This window comes from Lampetra fluviatilis, chromosome 78, assembly GCF_964198595.1.
Source record: "Lampetra fluviatilis chromosome 78, kcLamFluv1.1, whole genome shotgun sequence".
Lineage (NCBI taxonomy): Eukaryota > Metazoa > Chordata > Hyperoartia > Petromyzontiformes > Petromyzontidae > Lampetra > Lampetra fluviatilis.
Genome location: NC_136352.1, coordinates 3039317 through 3065227, shown reverse-complemented (window position 1 = coordinate 3065227; position 25911 = coordinate 3039317). Strand labels below are relative to the sequence as shown.

Below are 25911 nucleotides of genomic sequence, written 5' to 3'. Positions count from 1 at the left end.
ATATGCTAAATTCCACTTGATATGAAAATTCCTTTGTCTAGGCGCCCAGCTTATATATATGCTCCAAGCTCGTGTGCTGTTTCATTCAGACTCTGTCGCCTCGACGGACCTGGTTTTCACCTGAAGACGGCTGCTTGCGTTGTGGACGAAACTTCGTGAGAATTCTTTTATTGTGATTTATTTTTATTCTTTTATTACTTCCCTTCTACGTGACTTTACCGAAAGAACCAAGAAGACAAAGCCGCTAATTGTGGGAGGGGAGTGTCTTGTACCACGCAAGTGACGTCATGTCACCTGCTGCTGCTGCGTGACGTCACGAGGTAACGGAAAGTTACTGCTCCGCGCGGGAACTGAAATTCTCATCGCGGTTATGGTGGTTGTGGTGGTGGTGGTTGTGGTGGTTGTTGTTGTTTACAGAGGTAGAGCCTCGCTCTCTCGTACGGATGTCATTTGAGTAGCAGCGAGCATGGAAGCGATGTCCAGGTTGGAACTTTAGAACGCGGGGCCTTGCCTCCTGCCCTCGCCTGATCGCATTCGCTTCAATTCTCTCGCTTACGTTTAATTTGTCTTCACCCGGCTCGCCACTTTGTAACTTTGTTTAAATATTAACACGGTTTTTATTGTTTACCAGGCCAAGCCCGCTTGAGCTGCAAAACCGCTCTTGATTTCAGAAGCGACCTGCCCACAACAACAACAAGGTGAGGCTCGTCAACAGCGTGGCGGTGTTCTCTCTCTGCATGTGGAGGTGAAATTAGGGGATCCGGAGGGAAATCCACGCGACCACGGGGAGAGAGAGAGAGACACGCAGCCTCGGCTGTGTTGATTGATCCTCAATGAATTACTTGGTGGAGTGAGGAAGCATTAATACTGAGCCGATTAAGGTGACCAGGCATGGGTCTGGACACACCACCACCTGTTAACCATGCCAGTGTGGGACAGTGTAAAATTTGTGTTTGCAGTAAAGTCTATTAACTCTGTTGAACACGGAGGTTTTATCAAAACAGAAGTTTATTTTTGTTTTCCTCTGGAACTCTTTATACGACTGGAAACAGTCAATGCAAACATGACTCCTTGTAAAAAGGTGTCAGTTTTGTTGCCAGATAGAAGGGTAAAAAAACAATTAACATATTTTTACTGGCAAATGAGGTTCCCATAGTGTAGAACAGTCAAGAAGTTAACACAGTACACACATGCAGCTGAAGTCAGATCCGTTCATTCCAGCGTGCAAGGACATCGTGAGCCTGGCTGGCTTCACACCTCTAAGTTGCGATTGAACATTAATTTTTGCATAACACCTTTTGCTATGTCAGCTGAATTTAGCTTTCATAAATATTCCTTTTGTAGCTAGACAGCCGAAATTGTGTGCTCGGGAGTTTTGGGTTAACATTCATTTTGAAGATACGAAGGCAATCACGTCATCCGGAGAACGGCCAGCAGTAATTAGTATCGTGTCATCTGCAAAAAGATGTACCCTGGAATGATCTAGATCAGTGCCCAAGTCATTGACATAAAGAGAGAACAAGAGGGGGCCGAAGGATGGAACCCTGTGGAATCCCTTTTGTTATCTTAACAGTGACCTTCAACCATCTGTGAATACAGTTTGGGTGCGAGAAAAGAGGTACATTTTTAACCATTCTACTGCGTGTTTGGAGAAACCGAGACAACTTAGTTTACTAAGCAGGGTGTTGTGGTCGACTGTATCAAAGGCTTTGGACAAGTCAAGAAAAAGACTGGCACAGTACTACATATTATCAAGGCTACTAATGCAGCAGATGTGCTGTATTTTTTCGGAACCCAGATTGTGTTAGATGTAATAGATTGTTGTCGGACAGGAAACTGCTAATTTGGTAGTTTAATAATTTTTCAAAAATTTTCGTCAACGGGGACAAAATTGAGATAGGTCGGTAGTTATTTGGATCATCTTTAGGGCTCCCTTTGTGAAGTGGACGAACATAGGAATGTTGGATGGACCAGTTGAAAATATGGGCTATAGGTTTATATATTAGGTGACCAACAGTTAGCAGAGCAAAGACGGAATACTATCTGCTCCGTTAGAGGGGAGGACTCTTTGAGGTAGGACAGTTGTTTCAGAACATTACTTTAGTGGATTGGCTGGAAACTAAATTCGTATAATGTTTGGACAGGTGTATAGGAATTTGCATGAGTAGGGGTGACTCCCAGTACATTATCAAAAAGGTTACCAGCTTCAGAAAAATTAAGGTTAAAATTGTCAACAATTTTTTTGGGCTCTAAAAAATAATCCCCATTTCGGTTAAGCTCAACGGGCAGATTATCTGTGTTAGATGCCTTTTCGATACTTTTGATTGTTTTCCAACTGACACACCGCTGCACACGCCGCCGCCATCTTGAGACGTCGATGGGCAGATCAGCTCCACGGTAGGTCCTGGTGTCAAGGACATGGGCCCGCATCCGCTGTTCCGTCACTATGTGGTCCAGAAGATGTTCTTGCTTGGACCCGGCATGCATCCATGATGTGGTGTTGATGTGCCGATGCCGGAACAGCGTGTTGGTAATTACAAGCCCATGGGCTGCACAAAAATCGAGCAGCCTCCTACCGTTGTTATTGAGCTGATCTGGTCCATGCCTTGCAATCACTCCAGTCCAGGTGCCAGCATCATGACCAACACGGGCATGGAAGTCACCCAACCAGATGACTCTATCTCGTGGGGCCACTTGAGCTAGCACCTGTGACAGGAGGTCATACACACACACACACGAACTCGCACACACAACGCACTCACATATATGGACTAACACACCCACATGGACGTACCCACGCACACACAAACTTTTATAGAGTAAATAAGTTTATAAATAGTTTTTATGTATGTGACTTTAGCACTACATTTTTAATTTAACTACTGTAAAGTTGATGGATGCGAAAATGTAATAGCACTGGCTCACTTACAGGACTTATGGCGTGGTACCTGGGTTCTTTTTTTTTTTTAAACCAAATCTTTAGCAAATTTTGTACACAGACAGAAATAATGACGTTTATAAGTCAGATGTTAATGATCCATGTGAAATGCATGTGTATTTAAGAGTTTATCTTTGTGGGGAGCTGTAGCGCAGTTATTTCACTGCATTATGAATTCAACAATTAGTTTCATTATCGCCAACAGCAAACATGATTGATAACACTGCGTAACAAAAACAAATTGTCCCTGCGTAGTAAGTGTTATTTTCTAATTGCTTATGCCTCAAAAGTACAGAAAATGGCTATTTTCTGTACTTTGCTTTTGTGACCAGGACAGTGATATTTTGAAATGTACCTATTTTCAATGAGAAAATGTGTTCATTTGTGTCATTCCTTAACGTAAAGTCCTGGTCATGAAAGGAAAGTGTGTGAGCATAACCAATAAAAAAAATAACACTAGCCATCCAGGGACAAAAATCGTGTTACATAGTGTAAGTGAAAGCTGAACTTGTTGTGGGCCCCTGCTATGTTGATTCATCTTGAATTAATTACATGGTGAAGTGTGAGGAAGCATTAATACTGAGCAGATGAAGGTGGCCAGGCATGGTTCTGGACACACCACCACCTTTTTACCATGCGGGTGTGTGACAGTGTCAAGTTTGTATTTGCAGTAAAGTATATTAATTATTAAACATTAGGTTAAATCAAAACAATAGTTTAATTTAGTTTTCCTCTGGTACTTTTTGTAAGAATGGAAACAGTCAGGAAAATATTTCAGCACATCTGCAGCTGAAGTTAGATCTGTTCATCCGAGCATTCAAGCAAATCTGAGCCTGGCTTCCACTTCGAAGTTTTGATTGAACATTAATTGATGTATTTCTGCATAATTTAAATAGTATTATTTTCAACACACTTTGCTATTATAGCTGAATTTTTCTTAAATATTCCTTTCATAGCTAAACAGCTGAAATTGTGTGCTTGGGAGTTTTGGGTTAACATTCATTTTGAAGATACTAGAGCATCCAGGCATATTTATGACCATTGGCCCTCTCATTGTGTGCCTTAACAGCCCGCGTGATGAATTGGGGAATTATTTTCACTATATCATAAATATAGGAATAAATATAGATGTGTAAGTCATGTGTGACTGTATATTAGCATTCCTCTGTGCCTTGATACTGACGTAGATGGTGTGGATATGTTTTTCTGACTGCAGCTGACGCTTCCTCTGACTCTTCCTCTGCAGAATTGGTCTGATGGAGCAAAGGGACTCGGCGCAGCTCGGTACAAGAATGAAACAATGCGACCAGCATGCAAACAGCACGGATCGTACTGGAAGTTTGACACAGCACCAGAGAACTCACACAGGAGAGAAACCCTTCAAGTGCACTGTGTGAGAAGGCATTTACAGAGTCATCACATCTTAAAACACACCAGTGAACGCACACAGGGGAGAAACCTTTCAAGTGCACTGTGTGTGAGAAGGCATTTACAGAGTCATCACATCTTAAAATACACCAGAGAACACACACAGGAAAGAAACCCTTCAAGTGCACTATGTGTGAGAAGGCATTTACAGAGTCATCACATCTTAAAACACACCAGAGAACGCACACAGGGGAGAAACCCTTCAAGTGCACTGTGTGAGAAGGCATTTGAAAAGTCATCAAATCTTCAGAGTCACCAGAGAACGCACACAGGAGAGAAACCCTTCAAGTGCACTATGTGTGAGAAGGCATTTACAGAGTCATCACATCTTAAAAAACACCAGAGAACACACACAGAATAGAAACCATTCAAGTGCACTGCGTGTGGAAGTGCATTTGCATGGTCATCAGATCTTCACAACCACCAGAGAATGCACACAGGAGAGAAACCCTTCAAGTGCACTATGTGTGAGAAGGCATTTACAGAGTCATCAACTCTTCACTACCACCAGAGAACGCACACAGGAGAGAAACCCTTCAAGTGCACTGTGTGTGAGAAGGCATTTGCACGATCATCGCATCTTAAAAAACACCAGAGAACGCACACAGGAGAGAACCCCTTCAAGTGCACTATGTGTGAGAAGGCATTTACAGAGTCATCACATCTAAAAACACACCAGAGAACGCATACAGGGGAGAAACCCTTCATGTGTACTGTGTGTGGAAGCGCATTTGCAACATTATCAAATCTTCACGACCACCAGAGAACGCACACAGCAGAGAACCCCTTCAAGTGCACTATGTGTGAGAAGGCATTTGCAATGTCATCAAATCTTCAAAGACACCAGAGAACGCACACAGGGGAGAAACCCTTCAAGTGCACTATGTGTGAGAAGGCATTTACAGAGTCATCAATTCTTCACGACCACCAGAGAACACACACAGGAGAGAAACCCTTTAAGTGCACTGTGTGTGGGAAGGCATTTGCACGGTCATCACATCTTCAAAGACACCACAGAACACACAGGCATCAGAAGATCCCCAAGGAGCGGAGTCTGAAATCGGCTTGTGCAAGTCCAAGTGCTGCAATGAGCTCATCCCTGCTGAAAAAAGAACCTGAATTTAATTCCAGCTTGGACGCAATGAAATGTATCAAGGTGGATTTTGAAGAGGTGAAATGTGAAGAAGTGATGGTAAAATGTGAAGATGAAGATTCAACTCCAAAATCGGACCTTCACATCGATGTAGGCAACGTGAAGCAGGATGAGAATTCTGCCTGTGAGGCAGAGCGAGGTAACTCCCAGGAGTTTGTGGAAGTGGAGGTGTGCGTGGACTTCTTAGACAATACAAAGTCAAATGCAGACCCGGTAGATGTGTAAGCTTGAGACAATGAAGCTCCAATAAATGCACCTTTGTCACAGACTAAAAGAACACCAAAGAAAGTACTGTCTGTGAAAAGACATTTGCACGGTCATCAGTTCTTCAGATCCACCAGAGAACACATGGAGAAACCCTTCATGTGCAGTGTGTGTGGGAAGGAATTTTCAGGTTCACCTGCTCTTAAAAATCACCAGAGAACACAGGTGTAATGATTGTGGTGTCGCTGCTGTGTACAGACGCACACGTGTGACGTCACTGCGTTACTATCACGTGGGTCTACACACACACATGATGTCATCCCGGCTGGAGGCGGGAATGACGTCAGGGCCGGTGCTGGACACGTGACCGAATCCGAGTGGGGGGCTGGGGGCCAAGGGGGACCTCGGGGGGCACGTGGACAGCAGGGGGGCTTCGAGAGGGTGCTCGAAGGGTGGCGTGGCCGGGGTGAAGCCGGGCACGCCGAGGCCCATATAAGCAGCCTCCTCAGGGGGTTCGAGGCTGCCCGTGCTGAGAATGAAGACGCCTCGTGAAGATGCCAAGAAGAGAAGGCCTACAGTGAGCGGACCGCCAGCAGCCACCTGGCTGGGTCACGCTAGAGTAGCTAAGAGAGAAGTGTGTGTTAGCTAGGGTAGGTCGGTGGTCACACCCTATGTGTAAAGTAAGAGTAACTGTTGAGTCACTGTTGTGTTCATTAAGAAATGAGTGTTGTCTCTCAAGAAGTGTGTGCGCCTAATATGAACCCATTACACAGGCATCAGAAGATCCCCAAGGAGCAGAGGCTTGTGAAAGTCAAAAGTGCTGCCAGGCGCCCATCCTTAATGATAAGAACTACAAGAAAATCCCAGCTTGGACACTTTAAAATGTATCAAGGTGAAATTTGAAGAGGCGTAGGTGAAATGTGAAGATGCGGCAGTGAAGAGCGACGAAGTGACGGTAAAATGTGAAAATGAAGATTCAACTACAAAATCGGACCTTCACACCGATGGAGGCAACGTGTAGCAGGAGGAGAATTCTGACTGAGGCAGAGAGGCAACTCCCAGTAGTTTGTGGGAGTGGAGGTGTGGCTGTGTTGTGTATATGCCCCCTTTTTATTTTATTTTTAATATTATTTTTTTAAATAATTATTCTGCCAACATATATAATATCGTTTTTTAATAGACACGGGGCAACGTGGAACGAACACGCCCCCACACTTCCACAGATGCGCGCATACCTCATTTCAAAGGAAAGAGGGCATGAAAGAGGGCAATCAAGGTCATAAAAACTCCCCGAATTTCACACAAGAGGAACAAGAGAGGGGAGAATTTCAGGCGGGGGGGGGGGTCAGGAGGACATCCTTTTGTTACGAAAAAAAACCCTTTGATAAATACAAAACCAGGCCACGAAATATATAATTATATTCTTAACAAAGGAAACAACATTGACGATAAAAAAAACACAGACGGGTTTTGAACCATGTTAGATAAACAATTACCAACTTAGCCATGAAGAGTAAGCAAACAGTATCTATCCTTACTCCAATTGGAAACCAGACTACAGTCTGCACCAGAGTCGCGATTCATCAATTGTTAATTAGATACGGACATTATTTACCTTAAATAATTTCTACGCGGCCGGGCCGAAGCATCAAAGAATAATTATGGCTTGGGTCGCTCCAAAACAAAATTCCTAGCCGGGATAGCAGATTAAATAATCACAAGAAGTCAAATAATAAGTACGGAATTAAAGTGGATATCCTAGAGGAGCTAAGGGCGGAGAAGGCTCTCAAAATTAACCAAACACAACACCCCATGGGAAGCGAGCAACACGGCCGTCTTTGTCTTTCCGAGAGGATCTCCACACGCAGGCACAAAGCCAGGAAATTGCCCCAATAAAGGTTGGAACACATGCCTCCGAAGATAAATAAATAAGCGCATGTGCCGGGTGCTTCCACCGTGGAAACAACCGTCTTTGTCTCCCCACAACACGGACAGCAAAAATTGCACACGCGAGGAAATAACATTTCCATGAGAGATCGGGTCACGATGAAACATCGTGAACACGGTTTCGGCATAACTTGGGCATAATGGAAATAAGTCGCATTTCAACTTCCAAACCAAAACAACTTAAGCTGTGTGAGACAAAAGATATGATCCCCGAGCAAGGGAGGGAATAATTAAGCTCGCTTAACGCGTAGGTTTTCGCGACAAATATTATTCAGTAACAAAAACATGGATTCGAATACTTTTTTTTATATATAACTCAATGCGAACGCGAATCATCGGTCTGGTTAATGGACAACTTAGGTGGCGCCGTCACAAGGCCTCCACCCACCCCTTCTTCCAGAACGACACACAGCTGTGTCTTCAAAGCTAATAAACACACGGACAACATGCACGCGAAACACACGGACGGACACACACATGGACGCAGATGGTCCACCCCCACAGGAATGTTTTATGACACCGCCTTTTGAACAACTCGGGAAACTGAGTGGAATTTCCAATATAAACCGAAGGAAAATCCATCCAAAGCATATCGCCAGGGGCTCTGAGCCCACCTCGTCAAGGGCTCCGGCTCCAACACAGATCGTCCGGGCCACGGGCCCCACCAGAGATCGTCAAGAAGTTTTCGTCATCCAGAATGACGAGGTTCGCGGAGTAGCGACGTGCCGCTACAAGCCGAGGTCTGCACCACCTGAGAAGAATCGCTACCCTGAGTCGCCGAGCTGCGAGTGAAGCCAACAAAGACGCCAACGTCCACCCTGCCACGAACGAAGCATCGCTCCTCGTCAGAATGACGACCAGCGAACAACCCGCAGGAAAGGCGGAGATCGCCAAGCGAGCAAAGCAGAGAGCGCGAAGCAGTGGAGAAAGCCTGGTCAAACGGCTGTGAGAAGGAGGACAGCGCTGTTGAATGCGCCGTGTGTCTAATACACACCCAGATCAACCAGCATCAACCAAAACCGACTCGTCATCCCGCAGTGGAGAAAGAGAGTCAAAGTCTTCCGAGCGACAACGAGCGACAACGAGCGACACCGAGCGACACCGAGCGACACCGAGCGACCGAGCATCTTCAAGGACAGCATCGTGCCAACTCGTCGTCCAGCAGTGGAGAGAGAGCGAGGGAGCAGCAGGAGCAGAGCGGCGGCCACGCCCAACCCAGAGAAAACTTCTGGCCGCTGTTCGTATCCTCCCACACCACACAAGCTAACGACACAACTCCCGGCTCTAAGAATTAATTAAAATTAAAAGGGGACAACGCACACACAGCACGCACACGAATAAGACTTAAAAAAAAAATTGTCATTGCGTTTCAAAAAGGGTTGCCATTTCGAGGTGGTGCGTTCAATATCAACGGATCGTGCAAAGCAGTTGCTGTCGTCGAGTTACATGAATAAGAAATGTTTTAGTCATTCATTTTCGTTAACTGCATAATCACGCCAATGAAGAAGTATTTTTAGTCATTCATTTTCGTTAACTGCATAATCACGCCAATGAAGAAGTATTTTTAGTCATTCATTTTCGTTACTGCATAATCTTGTCCATGAATTTATTGACGTATACTTGCTTTCGGATAAGAGAGTGTCATGTGCTTGTTTATAATAAAATTGCTTAACACCAACTGTTCGAGTGCTTCTTTCCAAGTCCATGCAAAACTATCTTATTCTTGATAACTGTATCCTGCGATGAGATATGAAAATGAAGACCTAAAATATCATAACACACACTAAGATAATCGGTAAACGTTAAATCGATGATAATCGTGTTATCCTGATTGATAACTCTGGATAAACGAAGCTGAGCCTAATTATCATAACTGCACACATTAACATAATCGCAAGCATCCGCATAAATTACTACGATTATCTCCGTGATTATCATAATTTATGCATATAATTACTCACATTATCATAATTTATGCATATTAATACACACATTAACATAATTAATGCGATTTGCGCATTTTTTGGAAATTTTTTAATTTTTATTATTTTCATCAAAATTTCATAACCCGACACATACAACATAATGGGGGCTCGTCCGGGATCTCTCGCAGACAGTGTTTTGCATGGATGATGGAATGAACCACTACGTGTTAACCAGAATATCGGGATCGAACATTGCATGGTGATTGTAAACGGGCGTAAAACAAAAAAAAAACGCCCTCTAAGGTTAAAACCCAGAATAGCAAGTTGAAACAGAGACAGTGGAATTAAGATAATATCGTATCAAACCGATTGCATCCTGTGATAAATGGTGTTAGAGGTACGCACTCTGAATCGGAAAATAACAATAGCTCGAGTCAAACTGACTACACTCTGTGAGATAATTGTTTTATATGCACTCTAAAAGGAAATGTCAAAGTAACTCTTGCCATACCTAAGATGCTAGGATTAAGAATAATTTTTGAATGGGTTACGGGATACTGGGAGCTCGTATTAAAACGTACCGACCAATCTGTTACAAAGCAGTACAGTCAGAGAGACATATGGGAAGGGAGCTGTATCGATAACACGAACACACCTCGGGGGAAACTAATTGTCTGGATAAAATGTAACGAAGGCGAACACGATGCAAAAACTGCAGAGAAGGCAGGACAGGACTCATGCCCTCCCACACAGGCATACAGACAGGGATTGGGGAATGAGGAAAAAGTCGGAAAGGAAACAGGAGAGAAATCAGTGCTCGCGACACCAGCGAAACTCACAGACGTTGATCCACAGAATAAATATGAAAGTAACAGTAAATCACACTCTTGGGTACGTGGACAGAGTCAAGGGACTGATCGCAAAAAAATTATGGATATCGAACAAAAAATCCTTGACAAAGGGAAACCCTCACAATTCGAGAGAAGGGATGGAGAGATACATATGCAAACAAAAACATGTGAGACTGACAACTTCACAGATAGAGGGAGGCAAAATGTTAAAGTACAGTCGACAGGACATGCTCCACTAAGGGCAGAGGCAAAAACTGAAGGGAAATGGCAACACGAGCAACACAGCACTGGGCGCGCACACACAAAATGCACGCCGCTTAAACACGAGCGACACAGCACAGACCAAAGTGACAGATTGCCTGATGATAACTTGTTTGATGATGACGCTGTCGGCAATCAACTTTCGGAATACCTATTCACCAGTAAAACCCTTAAATTGATGGACAAAGCTCTAGTCAGAATTCCCGATTTTGACCCCCACAATAAGTCCATGGATATACACACACATATCGCAACAGTAGAAGAGGAGGCAATGATTAGAGGGCTGAGGAGACGGGATGAAAAAGCGAGTTTGTTGAAACGGAGCTTACATAAAGAATCTATACCATGGGTAAATTCACTACCACACAAGGTTAGAAATGATTTTAAACAACTGAGCCTGGCAGTGATTCGGAAGTTTGGAGAATATTCGACACTCACTGAAGGGTTTTATGCTGTAAAATCGATGACCCAGGGCATGGACCAAGATCCACGTGACTACCTCGTACAATTTAAAAGAGCGTATTACGCAGGCGATGTGAATCAATACCACGAAGGAGATAAAATTTTCAAAATTATGTTTTTTGAATCCTTGAGCCCAGAGATTACAGAAAGGGTGAGAATGGTTTTGAATCCAGAAACCGCATCCTTACGCCGCATAGAGAGCAAGGCGTACATGGCATGGTTATACAGAGCTAAGAATCATGATTCGGATCCAGAACACAGGGAGAGGGATAAGGAACCCAGCCTCTCAGAGAGGAATAAAAATCACCGAGCAGTCCCACAATGCAGGGAGGAGCAAACATGCACGCACCTGTGGCAAAATAAACCAGAGAGAAGGTGGCACGAGAATGAGAGCGGCACAAAGCCGAACATTCAGGAGAATCGCAGAATGTGGAGACCAAGGGCAGAATCATATCAACACCCCATGCCACGACATACGCAAGGTCAAAATTACGCACAAAGATGGCGAAGTAACAATCCAGGAAAAATTTGGCACCCAAATGGGAAAAACACTGGGCCAAAAATGTACGAGAATCGCAGGAGGGAGAGGTTCAGAGCAGAACCATATCAACACCCCATCCCACGACACACGCAAGGTTCAAATTACGCACAGAGATGGCAAGATAACCACCTAGCGGGAAGGTGGTACACAGACTTCGGAGGTATGGATGCGAACATTCAGGAGAATCGCAGGATGGGAGGTCAAACACAATCAGTCCAATTACGACCAATTCCTCCACCGGCTATACCAGGAGGGAATAGAAGAATAACACAGAATGCGGTCCAAATACATGATGAACCACCCACAGTGAGTGCGAGCGAGCGGCCAACACGCGCCCCACCCGCCGAGGTTTTGTTAAACCCTGAGCTCAATGGGAAATACAAGCAGGCTGCAAGTGACAGGGCGGGCAGATACCGCCACGACCGGGAAACATCAAATGCATACGATGCGGTAAGAAACGCGGACAGTGCTCCCGTAAATGACGCGCAAATCGAATGCAAGGACAGGGCTGAATTGAAGTGTGATCGGACAGTAGATAACAGACAGCAGAGACAAAGAGAGAACACAGAGACACGCCCTGAGGAGCGCAGGCGTGAGCCTTTGAATGAAAAATATCCAAGGGAAACCAAAATTTACGTGGATCGGAGTGCTAAAATGGAGACGAATGTTCATGACATATCGGGAATGGTGTTGGAATCTAACACACTCGTAAAAACAAAGAGGGCAACATTACGAGGCACAGAATTAAATCGACACACTGACTCGGCAAATGTGCATGTAATCGCAGAGAGAGCAAATGCCACGATCCAAGTGTCAAAGTGGGTTGTGTGCGCGAATTCTGATTATGTGCAGCACAATTTTTCACCACACACTCCCACGACGCGAGAGAGTGAGAGAGGAAACTACAAAAACGAACCCGAAAACCATGATCGAATTATCAAAGTGATAAGTGGTAAACCAGGCAACATGAGGAAGGTAACGCATAAATGCGTTCGAAACCGCTACCTAGCGTTTCCCAGGATTTAACAAAAACAAAAATGAATATTCGTCGGAGTTATGATGTATGAGAACCATGTAACTGGTGATATCGATGTTTAACGTGTTGTTATTTTCTTTGCTAAATTCAAATGTAACCATGTTAAGCAAAAACAAAAATGAATATTCGTCGGAGTTATGATGTATGAGAACCATGTAACTGGTGATATCGATGTTTAACGTGTTGTTATTTTCTTTGCTAAATTCAAATGTAACCATGTTAAGCAAAAACAAAAATGAATATTCGTCGGAGTTATGATGTATGAGAACCGATGTAACGCAATATCGATGTTTAACGTGTTGTTATTTTCTTTGCTTATTTCAAATGTAACCAGGTTAAGATCGTAATACGTGCACGCGCGTCGTAAGAAATAACCGCCGAGAGTAAGGGCGGCTGATGGGATTCATGACAAAAAAGGGGGCATTACTTTGTTTGAAAATTCGCCAGTGGCCAAATCGACCCCTGATAATTTTCAAAAGGGCGGACTGTTGTGTATATGCCCCCTTTTTATTTTTTTTAAAATATTTTTTTTAAGAATTATTCTGCCAACATATATACTATCGTTTTTTAATAGACACGGGGCAACGTGGAACGAACACGCCCCCACACTTCCACAGATGCGCGCATACCTCATTTCAAAGGAAAGAGGGCATGAAAGAGGGCAATCAAGGTCATAAAAACTCCCCGAATTTCACACAAGAGGAACAAGAGAGGGGAGAATTGCAGGCGGGGGGGGGGGGGGGTCAGGAGGACATCCTTTTGTTAAAAAAAAAACCCTTTGATAAATACAAAACCAGGCCACGAAATATATAATTATATTCTTAACAAAGGAAACAACATTGACGATAAAAAAACACAGACGGGTTTTGAACCATGTTAGATAAACAATTACCAACTTAGCCATGAAGAGTAAGCAAACAGTATCTATCCTTACTCCAATTGGAAACCAGACTACAGTCTGCACCAGAGTCGCGATTCATCAATTGTTAATTAGATACGGACATTATTTACCTTAAATAATTTCTACGCGGCCGGGCCGAAGCATCAAAGAATAATTATGGCTTGGGTCGCTCCAAAACAAAATTCCTAGCCGGGATAGCAGATTAAATAATCACAAGAAGTCAAATAATAAGTACGGAATTAAAGTGGATATCCTAGAGGAGCTAAGGGCGGAGAAGGCTCTCAAAATTAACCAAACACAACACCCCATGGGAAGCGAGCAACACGGCCGTCTTTGTCTTTCCGAGAGGATCTCCACACGCAGGCACAAAGCCAGGAAATTGCCCCAATAAAGGTTGGAACACATGCCTCCGAAGATAAATAAATAAGCGCATGCGCCGGGTGCTTCCACCGTGGAAACAACCGTCTTTGTCTCCCCACAACACGGACAGCAAAAATTGCACACGCGAGGAAATAACATTTCCATGAGAGATCGGGTCACGATGAAACATCGTGAACACGGTTTCGGCATAACTTGGGCATAATGGAAATAAGTCGCATTTCAACTTCCAAACCAAAACAACTTAAGCTGTGTGAGACAAAAGATATGATCCCCGAGCAAGGGAGGGAATAATTAAGCTCGCTTAACGCGTAGGTTTTCGCGACAAATATTATTCAGTAACAAAAACATGGATTCGAATACTTTTTTTTATATATAACTCAATGCGAACGCGAATCATCGGTCTGGTTAATGGATAACTTAGGTGGCACCGTCACAAGGCCTCCACCCACCCCTTCTTCCAGAACGACACACAGCTGTGTCTTCAAAGCTAATAAACACACGGACAACACGCACGCGAAACACACGGACGGACACACACACGGACGCAGATGGTCCACCCCCACAGGAATGTTTTATGACACCGCCTTTTGAACAACTCGGGAAACTGAGTGGAATTTCCAATATAAACCGAAGGAAAATCCATCCAAAGCATATCGCCAGGGGCTCTGAGCCCACCTCGTCAAGGGCTCCGGCTCCAACACAGATCGTCCGGGCCACGGGCCCCACCAGAGATCGTCAAGAAGTTTTCGTCATCCAGAATGACGAGGTTCGCGAAGTAGCGACGTGCCGCTACAAGCCGAGGTCTGCACCACCTGAGAAGAATCGCTACCCTGAGTCGCCGAGCTGCGAGTGAAGCCAACAAAGACGCCAACGTCCACCCTGCCACGAACGAAGCATCGCTCTTCGTCAGAGTGACGACCAGCGAACAACCCGCAGGAAAGGCGGAGATCGCCAAGCGAGCAAAGCAGAGAGCGCGAAGCAGTGGAGAAAGCCTGGTGAAACGGCTGTGAGAAGGAGGACAGCGCTGTTGAATGCGCCGTGTGTCTAATACACACCCAGATCAACCAGCATCAACCAAAACCGACTCGTCATCCCGCAGTGGAGAAAGAGAGTCAAAGTCTTCCGAGCGCCACCGAGCACCACCGAGCGCCACCGAGCGACAACGAGCGACACCGAGCGACAACGAGCGACAACGAGCGACAACGAGCGACACCGAGCGACCGAGCATCTTCAAGGACAGCATCGTGCCAACTCGTCGTCCAGCAGTGGAGAGAGAGCGAGGGAGCAGCAGGAGCAGAGCGGCGGCCACGCCCAACCCAGAGAAAACTTCTGGCCGCTGTTCGTATCCTCCCACACCACACAAGCTAACGACACAACTCCCGGCTCTAAGAATTAATTAAAATTAAAAGGGGACAACGCACACACAGCACGCACACGAATAAGACTTAAAAAAAAAATTGTCATTGCGTTTCAAAAAGGGTTGCCATTTCGAGGTGGTGCGTTCAATATCAACGGATCGTGCAAAGCAGTTGCTGTCGTCGAGTTACATGAATAAGAAATGTTTTAGTCATTCATTTTCGTTAACTGCATAATCACGCCAATGAAGAAGTATTTTTAGTCATTCATTTTCGTTAACTGCATAATCACGCCAATGAAGAAGTATTTTTAGTCATTCATTTTCGTTACTGCATAATCTTGTCCATGAATTTATTGACGTATACTTGCTTTTGGATAAGAGAGTGTCATGTGCTTGTTTAGAATAAAATTGCTTAACACCAACTGTTCGAGTGCTTCTTTCCAAGTCCATGCAAAACTATCTTATTCTTGATAACTGTATCCTGCGATGAGACATGAAAATGGAGACCTAAAATATCATAACACACACTAAGATAATCGGTAAACGTTAAATCGATGATAATCGTGTTATCCTGATTGATAACTCTGGATAAACGAAGCTGAGCCTAATTATCATAACTGCACACATGGTGGCTGTGGTGTGCGGCCTGGGGACGTACGGGAGAAGGCCCCCGTAGGTGGGTTGGCAACCGGCGAAGCCCCCTCCGCCTTGGGGTCCCACGGCCAAGTGTTTCAGGTGTGGTCAGCCGAGCCACATCGCCATAGAATGCCGGGGTGTCAGTAGGGTGCCGGCAACGCTACCGTAGCACTCCGACCTGCCGGCAACATTTTCCCAAGCTGCGCCGGATCCGAGTCTCTGATGCTTTCCGTGACTGCCGTGTGCAAAGTGTCAGAGGCTGGATCTGATTAGATGCTACTGCGGATTTCAGGGACGGGCCATGCCCTTAGGCCATTGTTTTTTTGTTCCCATTCCTCGGAATCCCAAGGAATGCAAAACCCTGCCAAGGCGGGGGTGACCAGTGTCGAGGACCGGCTCACGTGAGCTATGTTCTGGTAAAGGCGGACTCTCCCTTGTAAGGTGGGATTCGGGGGGGTGGTGTATATTGTTTGGCTTGTGTTATCGGTTCTCGTGGGGGGGGGGGGGGGGGGGTGGTGTCACCGTCATGCTGTGCCTGATGGGGTTCTTGCCCATGCCGCAGTTGCGCTGCTTGTTGGCGGTTTGTGGGGGGGTGCCGTGGGTTGTTCTTTTTGTTGGCGGTCCGCGGGGCGCGCCGGAGTTGCGCTACGTGGTTATGGTTCGCGGGAGATGCTGCGGTTGTGCTGTATGGTCGCGGGAAGTGTTGCAACCAAGGTTTTCTTTTTTGGGGTAAATTGTTTTTTCGTGTTGGTGGTGTTTCTCGGTGTTGGGGTTGCTCTTCCTGTCCACCGGTTGCAGTTGCAACGGCAACTGCGGTGGACAAACAGTGCACACGACGGTGAGCACATACACGAGTGTGTCGGCAGGGCGGAGGAACTGGGGCAAGGGTCATGGAAGACCCTATCTGGAAGCCCCTGGAACCTGCTAGAGGGTTCGAGAAGAAAGGCGCGACCAGGGCGGAGCCAGGCCGCGCTGGGTAGAAATAAAGCAGCTGACAGCGGGAGCTCACCGCTGCCGGTTCTGGGAGTGGGCTCGTATCGTCGTTGCTGTCATCTTCGCTAGATATTGCATGGCTGGATAGTTGTTGGCTGTCTCGGTCAGCACCATCGGTGTTACACGGTCAGGGTTCGGCTAGACGACTAGAGAGAGCGCATTTATATTTATGCGATCTAACCCAAAAAAAATCTTATGGATGATATTGGTCGCGACAGCCTACGCGTTAAAATTGCTTAATTGCCTCAGCAATTCGGAGTTTTGTATCATATCTCATCACAAACAATCGAAGAGCACCCCTAAGTGGCAGCTGTCTCTGTGTGGAATAAGGTGGCCCAGCACCAGCCTGCATGTGGACATGAGTCTGTCAGTTAGGGGCGATAATTGATATGTAATCTCAGTTGTGCAATTTCTGGATAATATTTGGAATTTCCAAAATTATGACAATGACACCAACATGCAAAGACCTATGTGTTTTGAATGACACGATAGTATGTTTTACATCCACTCTTTAAGCAGACGGTGCATATTTTGGTTGATGTTACTGGAGTAGCCAGGGGTGCCTGTCGGATTTGAACCTTGAACCTCTGCAATAAATAGAGAATGCGCTAACACTTGGCTTCCCTCAATCTGAGTGTAGGCATGCCAGCCAGTGTTTCTAACTAGCGCAAATGTTCCATTTAGAGGGGTCCACGTTTCACATGCCTATAGAATGGAGGGCATGACTGTTGCCGAGAAGACCCGAAGTTTAATGCGGAGCGACAGGCCAGGCAGCTTCCACACAGCATTGCAGAGCTGATGGAAAGATAATGCCGCCCGACTGATTCGGACCACCCACACACTGTACACATACGCAGTGTAGACGTATTGTGTACACACAATGTAGAAACAGCGTACACACAGTCTGCACATGCACTGTATACACTATACACAAACACACTAACAAAAACAATGACTTCCATTCGCCAATACGTGGTGGTGATGTCACCATGGCGCTTGTGCCAGGCTATGTGCACGTTAAGGCCACGTGTAGTGTCGAACTCCCGCCGGCAGGAGGTTACAGGGCAGACTTCGGTGCCATGGTTCAACTGAGATGACTGGCCGATGCACCACCTGTGCCTCCTAGTGTGCTAACAGTGTACACAAACACGGTGTGTGCGCGCGCACAGTGTGTGTGTACACAGTTTGTATACAGGGGCCGTCCATAAATGACGTCACGCGAATTTGGACGATTTTGACCCCCCCCCCCCTTCGTCGCACGACGTCACAAAAAGTCAGACCCCCCCCCCCCTCAAATATAATGTCACAAAGCTCTGCCCACCCTCACCCCCGAAACATGCTTGAAATCGCTTTAAACTATTGTCATTGCAGTGCGTATTTAATGTGGCGCTACACTCTGATGTAGGAGAAAACATTTATTAAAACGTCTATTAAGTCGAATGTGTTGTCTATATTTATTTAAGTTGCGCATTTTTATGTGACGTCACATTTATCACCCCCCCCCATCATCGCACATCGTCACATATCGTCACAAATGTCTGACCGTCCCCTCCCCAGTTGCGTGACGTCATTTATGGACGGCCCCACACACACTGTATACACAGTTTGTACACACACACACACTGTATACACAGTTTGTACACACAATGTTCACGTTGTTAAGCTCGCGCACCCAAAGGGTCAATGTTCAATAGAGGGATCAATGGAATAGGAATCTTAATGAACTTAAACTCTAACGCCGCTCTCTGACGTCACCACTGCATTACCTCATCGGCGTGAGGGGGAGGTGAACCCTGCTAGTGACGTCATGTCACCTGCTACCGCGTGACGTCACGAGACACCAGGAAGCTGCCGATCCGCGCGCGCGCTCACTGAGATCCGAGGTGAGAAGTTCACATCGTGGTTGTTGTGGTTGTTGTTGTTTACCCAGGTAGAGCCTCGCTCCGTCTCTCTCGTAGGGATATCAATTGAGTAGCAGCGAGTATGGAATCGATGTCCAGGTAGGAACATTACAACGCGGGGCCTAGCCATGCGGGGCCTTGCCTCCTGCCCTCGCCTGATTGCATTTGCTTTAATTCTCTGCTTAAGTTTAATTTGTCTTAATCTGGCTCACTACTTTGAATTTTTTTTCTTTAAAATATTTCTACAGTTTTTTTTATCCTACCAGGTCAAGCCGACTTCAGCTGCTATACCGCTCTTGTTTTCAGAAGCGACCAGCTCACAAAAAAGTGGCTTATCCAAGGTTTCACTGTAATTTGTTTGTTGTGTGATATATTGTACTAGGGTGGCAAGATGTCAACTTCCTCACATGGTATGCAGAATGTCGTGGGTTCGATTCCAACCCTGACGCATTTATGATTGCAGTTTAGATGTTTTATTTTTTCTCTCTCTCCCTGTTGTGGGATTTATTTTTCTCCACATTTAGAAACATGCATTTTGAGAATTTTGCTGCAAAACATTTCCATATTATAACCCACAAAGTTGAGCTATCATTTGTGTCCAGGTCGATTCTGAAAAAGAACTATGCAGCTCAGATGGCCTCACCTGGTAAAATAAAAATATTGTACTGTGTTTGAGGGTTTTTCAATTTAATTTCTTATTTAGCAGTTAAAGATTATGTTTCAGGAGGGTCCTGCATTGGACTGTTTGACCACCACCAAATATATTTTGAGTTTAGGTTTGGAAGAAAAACGGAAAACTCAGTGGAACACCAATGCCGACGGTGACGGCCGACGCCAGGATAGCGGCCACGGGCTTGAGGCGAGGGCAACCCGGCTCTTGTCCCAAGAAAGGAATCCGCTCCCCGCTGCCCTCCACGGTGGCTGCACGCTGAGCCCCAACTTTCCTAGGAGGTCGGTACCTGCAATACACTCGTGGCATAACACGCTCGACACGTATAACTCCTGGTTACACACCTGGTGTCCGAGGCGACCCTTAAGGGTGACCCTCCCCAGCAGTCCCATCCCACTTCCACTTGCAGTGTGTAGCGCACGATCCGGAGCCTGTCGGCGGCTCACGTCAACCCCGACCACGCTGCAATGTGTTGCACTCACGAGTGACGTTACCGCCCCCCTTGTCCAGCAGATTCCGGATACGCCGCCTGTTCACCTGCCCTTCCACGAGCGACGTGGCCCCCATTATTCCTGCCACCAGCTCCCGCAGCCAGTCACCCGCAGTCATCTGGCGCACTTTTGGCGTCATCTGGTCCAACCCATGTGAGACTAGGCTCTAAGGAAAGCCGTCTCAGGTGTGGACCAATCAACTTCAAGGACAGTGTACATTATCAGAGTTATGTCTTTTGTTTGTATTATGACTGCAGGTATTGCGGTCTATGCAAACATGACTCCTTGTAAAAAGGTGTCAGTTTTGTTGCCAGATAGAAGGGTAAAAAACCAATTATCATATTTTTACTGGCAAATGAGGTTCCCATAGTGTGGTAGTTGTTGTTTACCCAGGTAGAGCCTCGATCCTTCTCTGTCTTGTAGGGAGGCCGCTTTGGATTGCACCACTCTTCGATTTCACATTAACATGCTAATTTATTACATTAACATCACTAGCCCCGGCCACTTCTTTATGACCCTTGGGCTACACCCATTTCAAACCTTTTAAAAACAGTCTGCCTCAGCAGCAGACCATGCATTTTCTATCAGAGTGTTTTTGTTTGCATTCTGACCACACGGGGGAAACCTATTATCATATTTTGGTACTGGCAAAGGTCCCGTGATGAAATATTACAGTATATTAGAGGTGAGCTGTGCGTGTGCAGAGAGGACGGCAAGGAGCCGGAACTGAATTAATTTTGTGGCAAAAATGCAGGCCTGATAATATGTAAGGATGTGGTAAATGAGAAAAAATATAGCAGCAGCGGGGTGTTGGAGTGTGCAGGTGTTACAGGTGTTGAAGGTGAACAGTTAAGCTAAAAATTGTGTGAAAAACATAATAACTTACCCTTGAGTACGCATGGAATTTTTGAAGTGTGTATGTTTCAAAGTGTTGGTGCAATTGGTTCTAAAAAACACACAGTAAGTCTGCTTTATTTATATACATTTATACTCATCTTGGAATGTTTTGTATACGTTTTTTTCACATTTATTTCAGTAATTAAGTTTATTTGGAATACAGTACAGTACTTATTTAAATTGTGATGTATATTTTAGCTGCCGTTTACCTAACCTCATTATTTAGGTAAGGCTTTAGTATTGAATATCGGCATTTTATCTTTCGCACGGCACTTTGCAAGAATGTAACCTCCGTGCTATTCAATGGGCTGCTGTATTTTCTGTCCATCAGCTATAGCACAGGAGTTCGGATTTTCAGCTGAAACTAGATCTCTGCTTTCTTGGTGTAATTACAGCCTATAGTACCATAAAGAGGCTTGGGGTTTTGGTTTGTTTTTGGTTTTCGATGTCTCTGCCTCTTCTCACAATCGTTGAGGATTTTTATGATTTTTGGCTGGCCCATCTAAAGTTGCGTGACCAGGAGTCGGTCCCTTTCCTGTTCAATTTGGCTTGTGGCCGAAATTCCCTCTGGCCGCATGGATTACATTACGTAGCATTTTCAAATAATTGTGTTTTGAGAAGCTCACAACGGCCCTATAAAAAAATGCATTTCATACAGTAACAATGATACGCTAATCGATGTCTGGTTATAGTCAAGGGATTTTCCCCTGCTGGTCAACCATGTTACGCATGTTGATGATCTGGTCATGGCTACTCAATGATATTGAGTTGGAGAATCTTGTTCTGTACCTGGAGAATTCCATGACGAAATGGGGCCTTGCATATGTTCTGCAAAAATATCACCTCCCTGGGAAAATCTTGACCAAAAGCTTTCGTAACTGCAGGAATTCATATTCTTTGGGTCTTTCGGTTAAGTGACGTGACTTTACCGAAAGACCCAAAGAACACTTCCCTGGGAATTTAATGTCATACAACACTGCACCTGCTCAGCTCTCCATGAATAATCAGGTCGTTCTACACGTGGTGGAGGAGCTCCTATACCTGGTTAATGTGTTCATGACCAGCTCTGGTTTGGCATCCAAAGTCTCACTTCGAATTAGTCTAGCAGCATTCTTTCATTAGGCTCTGTAACACTATGTGGAAGCTGCCTGGACTTTTTTACATACAAAGCTGTGAGTGTCCATCGCCAAGGTCTAGTCCATTGCAAAGGTCTAGTCCATTTCAAAGGTCTCGTCAAAAAAACAAGCAATAGTCTACATTATAGACTGCCAGTACGCTCACCGAGGTTAAGAACCAGGCTACAGTCTACATTAGTCTGTTTTTTTCTTCTATTCACTTTATTTGTATTATTATTTTCTATCTACGTGACTTCACCGAAATAACCAAAGAATATGAATTCCCGCTATCACAAAAGTTTTAAGTCAAGATTTTCCCACGGAGGTGATCTTTTTGTAGAACATATGCAAGGCCCCATTTCGTCATGGAATTCAACAGGTACAGAACAAGATTTTATAAGAATGGAAACAGTCAGGAAATTAACACTGCACATATGCAGCTGAAGTTAGATCTGTTCATCCTTGCATTCAAGCTCATCTGAGCCTGGCTTCACACCTCTAAGTTGCAAATGAACATTAATTTGTACATTTCTGCATAATACAAATAATATTCTTTTCAACAGCCTTTGCTATGTTAGCTAATTTTTCTTAAAACCGAAATTGTGTGCTTGGAGTTTTTGGTAAGCATTCATTTTGAAGACACGAGGGTGTCCAGGCATATTTATGACCATTGGCCCTCTCATTGTGTGCCTTAACAGCCCTCGTGATGAATTGGGGAATTATTTTCACTATATCATGAATATATGAATAAATATAGATATGTAAGTCATGTGTGACTGTATATATGCATTCCTCTGTGCCTTGATACTGACGTAGATGGTGTGGATGTGTTTTTCTGTCTGCAGCTGACGCTTCCTCTGACTCTTCCTCAGCAGAATTGGTCTGATGGAGCAAAGGGACTCGGCGCAGCTCGGTACAAGAAGGAAACAATGCGACCAGCATGCAAACAGCACGGATCGTACTGGAAGTTTGACACAGCACCAGAGAAGTCACACAGGAGAGAAACCATTCAAGTGCACTGTGTGTGAGATGGCATTTGCAAAGACATCACATCTTCAGAGTCACCAGAGAACGCACACAGGAGAGAAACCATTCAAGTGCACTATGTGTGAGAAGGCATTTGCAAAGTCATCACATCTTAAAACACACCAGAGAACACACACAGGAGAGAAACCCTTCAAGTGCACTATGTGTGAGAAGGCATTTGCACAGTCATCAAATCTTCAAAGCCACCAGAGAACACACACAGGGGAGAAACCCTTCAAGTGCACTGTGTGTGAGAAGGCATTTACAGAGTCATCAAATTTAAAAACACACCAGAGAACGCACACAGGGGAGAAACCCTTCAAGTGCATTGTGTGTGGAAGCGCATTTGCAACATTATCAAATCTTCACAACCACCAGAGAACGCACACAGGATATAAACCCTTCAAGTGCACTGTGTGTGAGAAGGCATTTGCACAGTCATCATATCTAAAAACACACCAGAGAACGCACACAGGAGAGAAACCCTTTAAGTGCACTCTGTGTGGGAAGGCGTTTGCAATGTCATCACATCTTAAGACCCACAAGAGAACACACACAGGAGAGCAACCCTTCAAGTGCAGTGTGTGTGGGAAGACATTTTTAGATTCATCTACTCTTAAACAACACCAGAGAACACACACAGGAAAGGAACCTTTCAAATGCACTGTGTGTGGGAAGGTGTTTGCAAAGTCATCAAATCTTAAAAAACACCAGAGAACACACGCAGGAGAGAAACCCTTCAAGTGCAGTGTTTGTGGGAAAGTTTTTACACAGTCATCAAATCTTAAACAACACCAGAGAATGCACAAGCATCAGAAAATCCACAAAAAATGTAATCTGAAATCCGTTTGTGAAAGTCAAAGTGCTGCAATGACTCCATTGTTCATGAAACAAGAACCAGAAGACAACCCCAGCCTAGACACTTGGAAAGGTATCAAGGTGAAATATGAAGAGGCGAAGGTGAAATGTGAAGAATTAACAGTGAAGAGTATACAAGTGAAGGTTAAATTTGAGGATGAGTCAACTCCAAAATCGGACCTTCACATAGATGGAGGCAGTTTGAAGCAGGAACTAAATTCTGACTGTGAGGCAGAGCGAGGCAACTCTCAGGAGTTTGTGAATGTGGAGGTGTGGGTGGACTTCTTAGACCAGGGGTCCTCAAACTTTTTAAACAGGGGGCCAGTTCACTGTCCCTCAGACCGTTGGAGGGCCGGACTATAGTTAAAAAAAACTATGAACAAATTCCTATGCACACTGCATATATCTTATTTTGAAGTGAAGAAACAAAACGGGAACAAATACAATATTTAAAATGAAGAACAAGTAAAGTTAAATCAACAAACTTTCCAGTATTTCAATGGGAACTATGGGCCTGCTTTTGGCTAATGAGATGGTCAATGTCCGGTTCCATATTTGTCACTGCTAGTCGTAACAAGTGATGCAAGTGTGCATCCGTTAGTCTAGATCTGGTTGGAGATTTCAAATGTTTCATTCTGGAAAAAGTTTGTTCACAGACATAAGCGCTGCCAAAGATGGTTGCCATTTTGAGTGCATGGTTCCTGAGATGAGGATATGTCTCAGAGGGGAGAAATGCATAGAAATTATGAAGGCTGCTTGACTTGAATGCGTCTTTCAGAGAGTCACAATTCTGCAGTTCAGCCAGTTCAATTTGGTAAATTGTATCCACATTTTCAATGTCAATAGAAAATGGGTTACGGAAAAGCTGTATGTCCTGTTCATGAAGATGAAGCTCTTGAAATCTAAATTGGAACTCCTTTTGCAATTTTTCCAGTGAATCCACACATGTTTTGTTTGGGAATGCAACCAATGGTTTTTCCGCTAACAGATTTTGAGTTGTGGGGAGATGGCAGAAGTTTTCCTCCTTCACTTGTTTGATGAGGAGGCCTAATTTTACTTCAAATGCTTTGACATGTGATTGCATATCACAGATGAGCTTCCCCTTTCCTTGAAGTTGCACATTGAAACTGTTGAGTAGCTCTGTTACATTTGTCAGAAAGGCAAGGTGCCATTTCCATTCTGCATCATTGAGCTCTGGTACTTCTTTGTTTTTTGAAAACAGAAAAGCTGTAATCTGTGGAAGTAAGTCATAGAAACGTTTCAAAACTCTCCCTCGACTCAGCCAACGGACTTCTGTGTGGTACAGAACATCTTCATAGTCAACATTTAGCTCAGACAGAAATTCCTGAAATTGTCTGTGGTTTAGTGCATGAGCTCTAATGAAGTTAACAGAGTCCCACTTCAGTGATTTACTACACAGCGCTTCAGTTTAACACGTAGGCTTTCGCGACCAATATTGTTCATAATCAACGATTTTTGGGTTTAGATCGCGTTATTTATAAATGTGTCGTAACCCTCCACCACCCGACACGGCCAATCAGTAAAAAAAAAAAAGTGTCACGTTGACAAAAGACAAATAGTTCACTGCTTTAGCCCACCGGTGTGTTGAAGCGTGAAACCACAACATTTACAATTTGAGTACGACGTTTCGCTGGTAATTGCATCCAGCATCATCGGGCAATTCGCCATTCTGGCCATTCTGGCGAATTGCCCGATGATGCTGGATGCAATTACCAGCGAAACGTCGTACTCAAATTGTAAATGTTGTGGTTTCACGCTTCAACACACCGGTGGGCTAAAGCAGTGAACTATTTGTCTTTTGTCAACGTGACACTTTTTTTTTTTTTACTGATTGGCCGTGTCGGGTGGTGGAGGGTTACGACACATTTATAAATAACGCGATCTAAACCCAAAAATCGTTGATTATGTACACAGCGCT

General features: G+C 44.7%; 1 protein-coding gene and 2 pseudogenes across 2 annotated transcripts in view; 2 read left to right on the top strand and 1 right to left on the bottom strand.

Annotated features, from left to right (window-relative positions):
* Positions 1 to 25911, bottom strand: part of LOC144953546 (uncharacterized) — a 253823-nt gene that overhangs the window by 121524 nt on the left and 106388 nt on the right. The window lies entirely within an intron of this gene.
* LOC144953574 (uncharacterized) lies at positions 4612 to 25577 on the top strand (annotated as a pseudogene).
* Positions 18852 to 25911, top strand: part of LOC144953587 (uncharacterized) — a 31418-nt pseudogene continuing 24358 nt past the window's right edge. The window contains exons 1-2 of the transcript XR_013640843.1: positions 18852 to 18897; positions 19692 to 19866. The product of XR_013640843.1 is annotated as an uncharacterized LOC144953587 (transcript). The remainder of the gene's footprint in view (positions 18898 to 19691; positions 19867 to 25911) is intronic.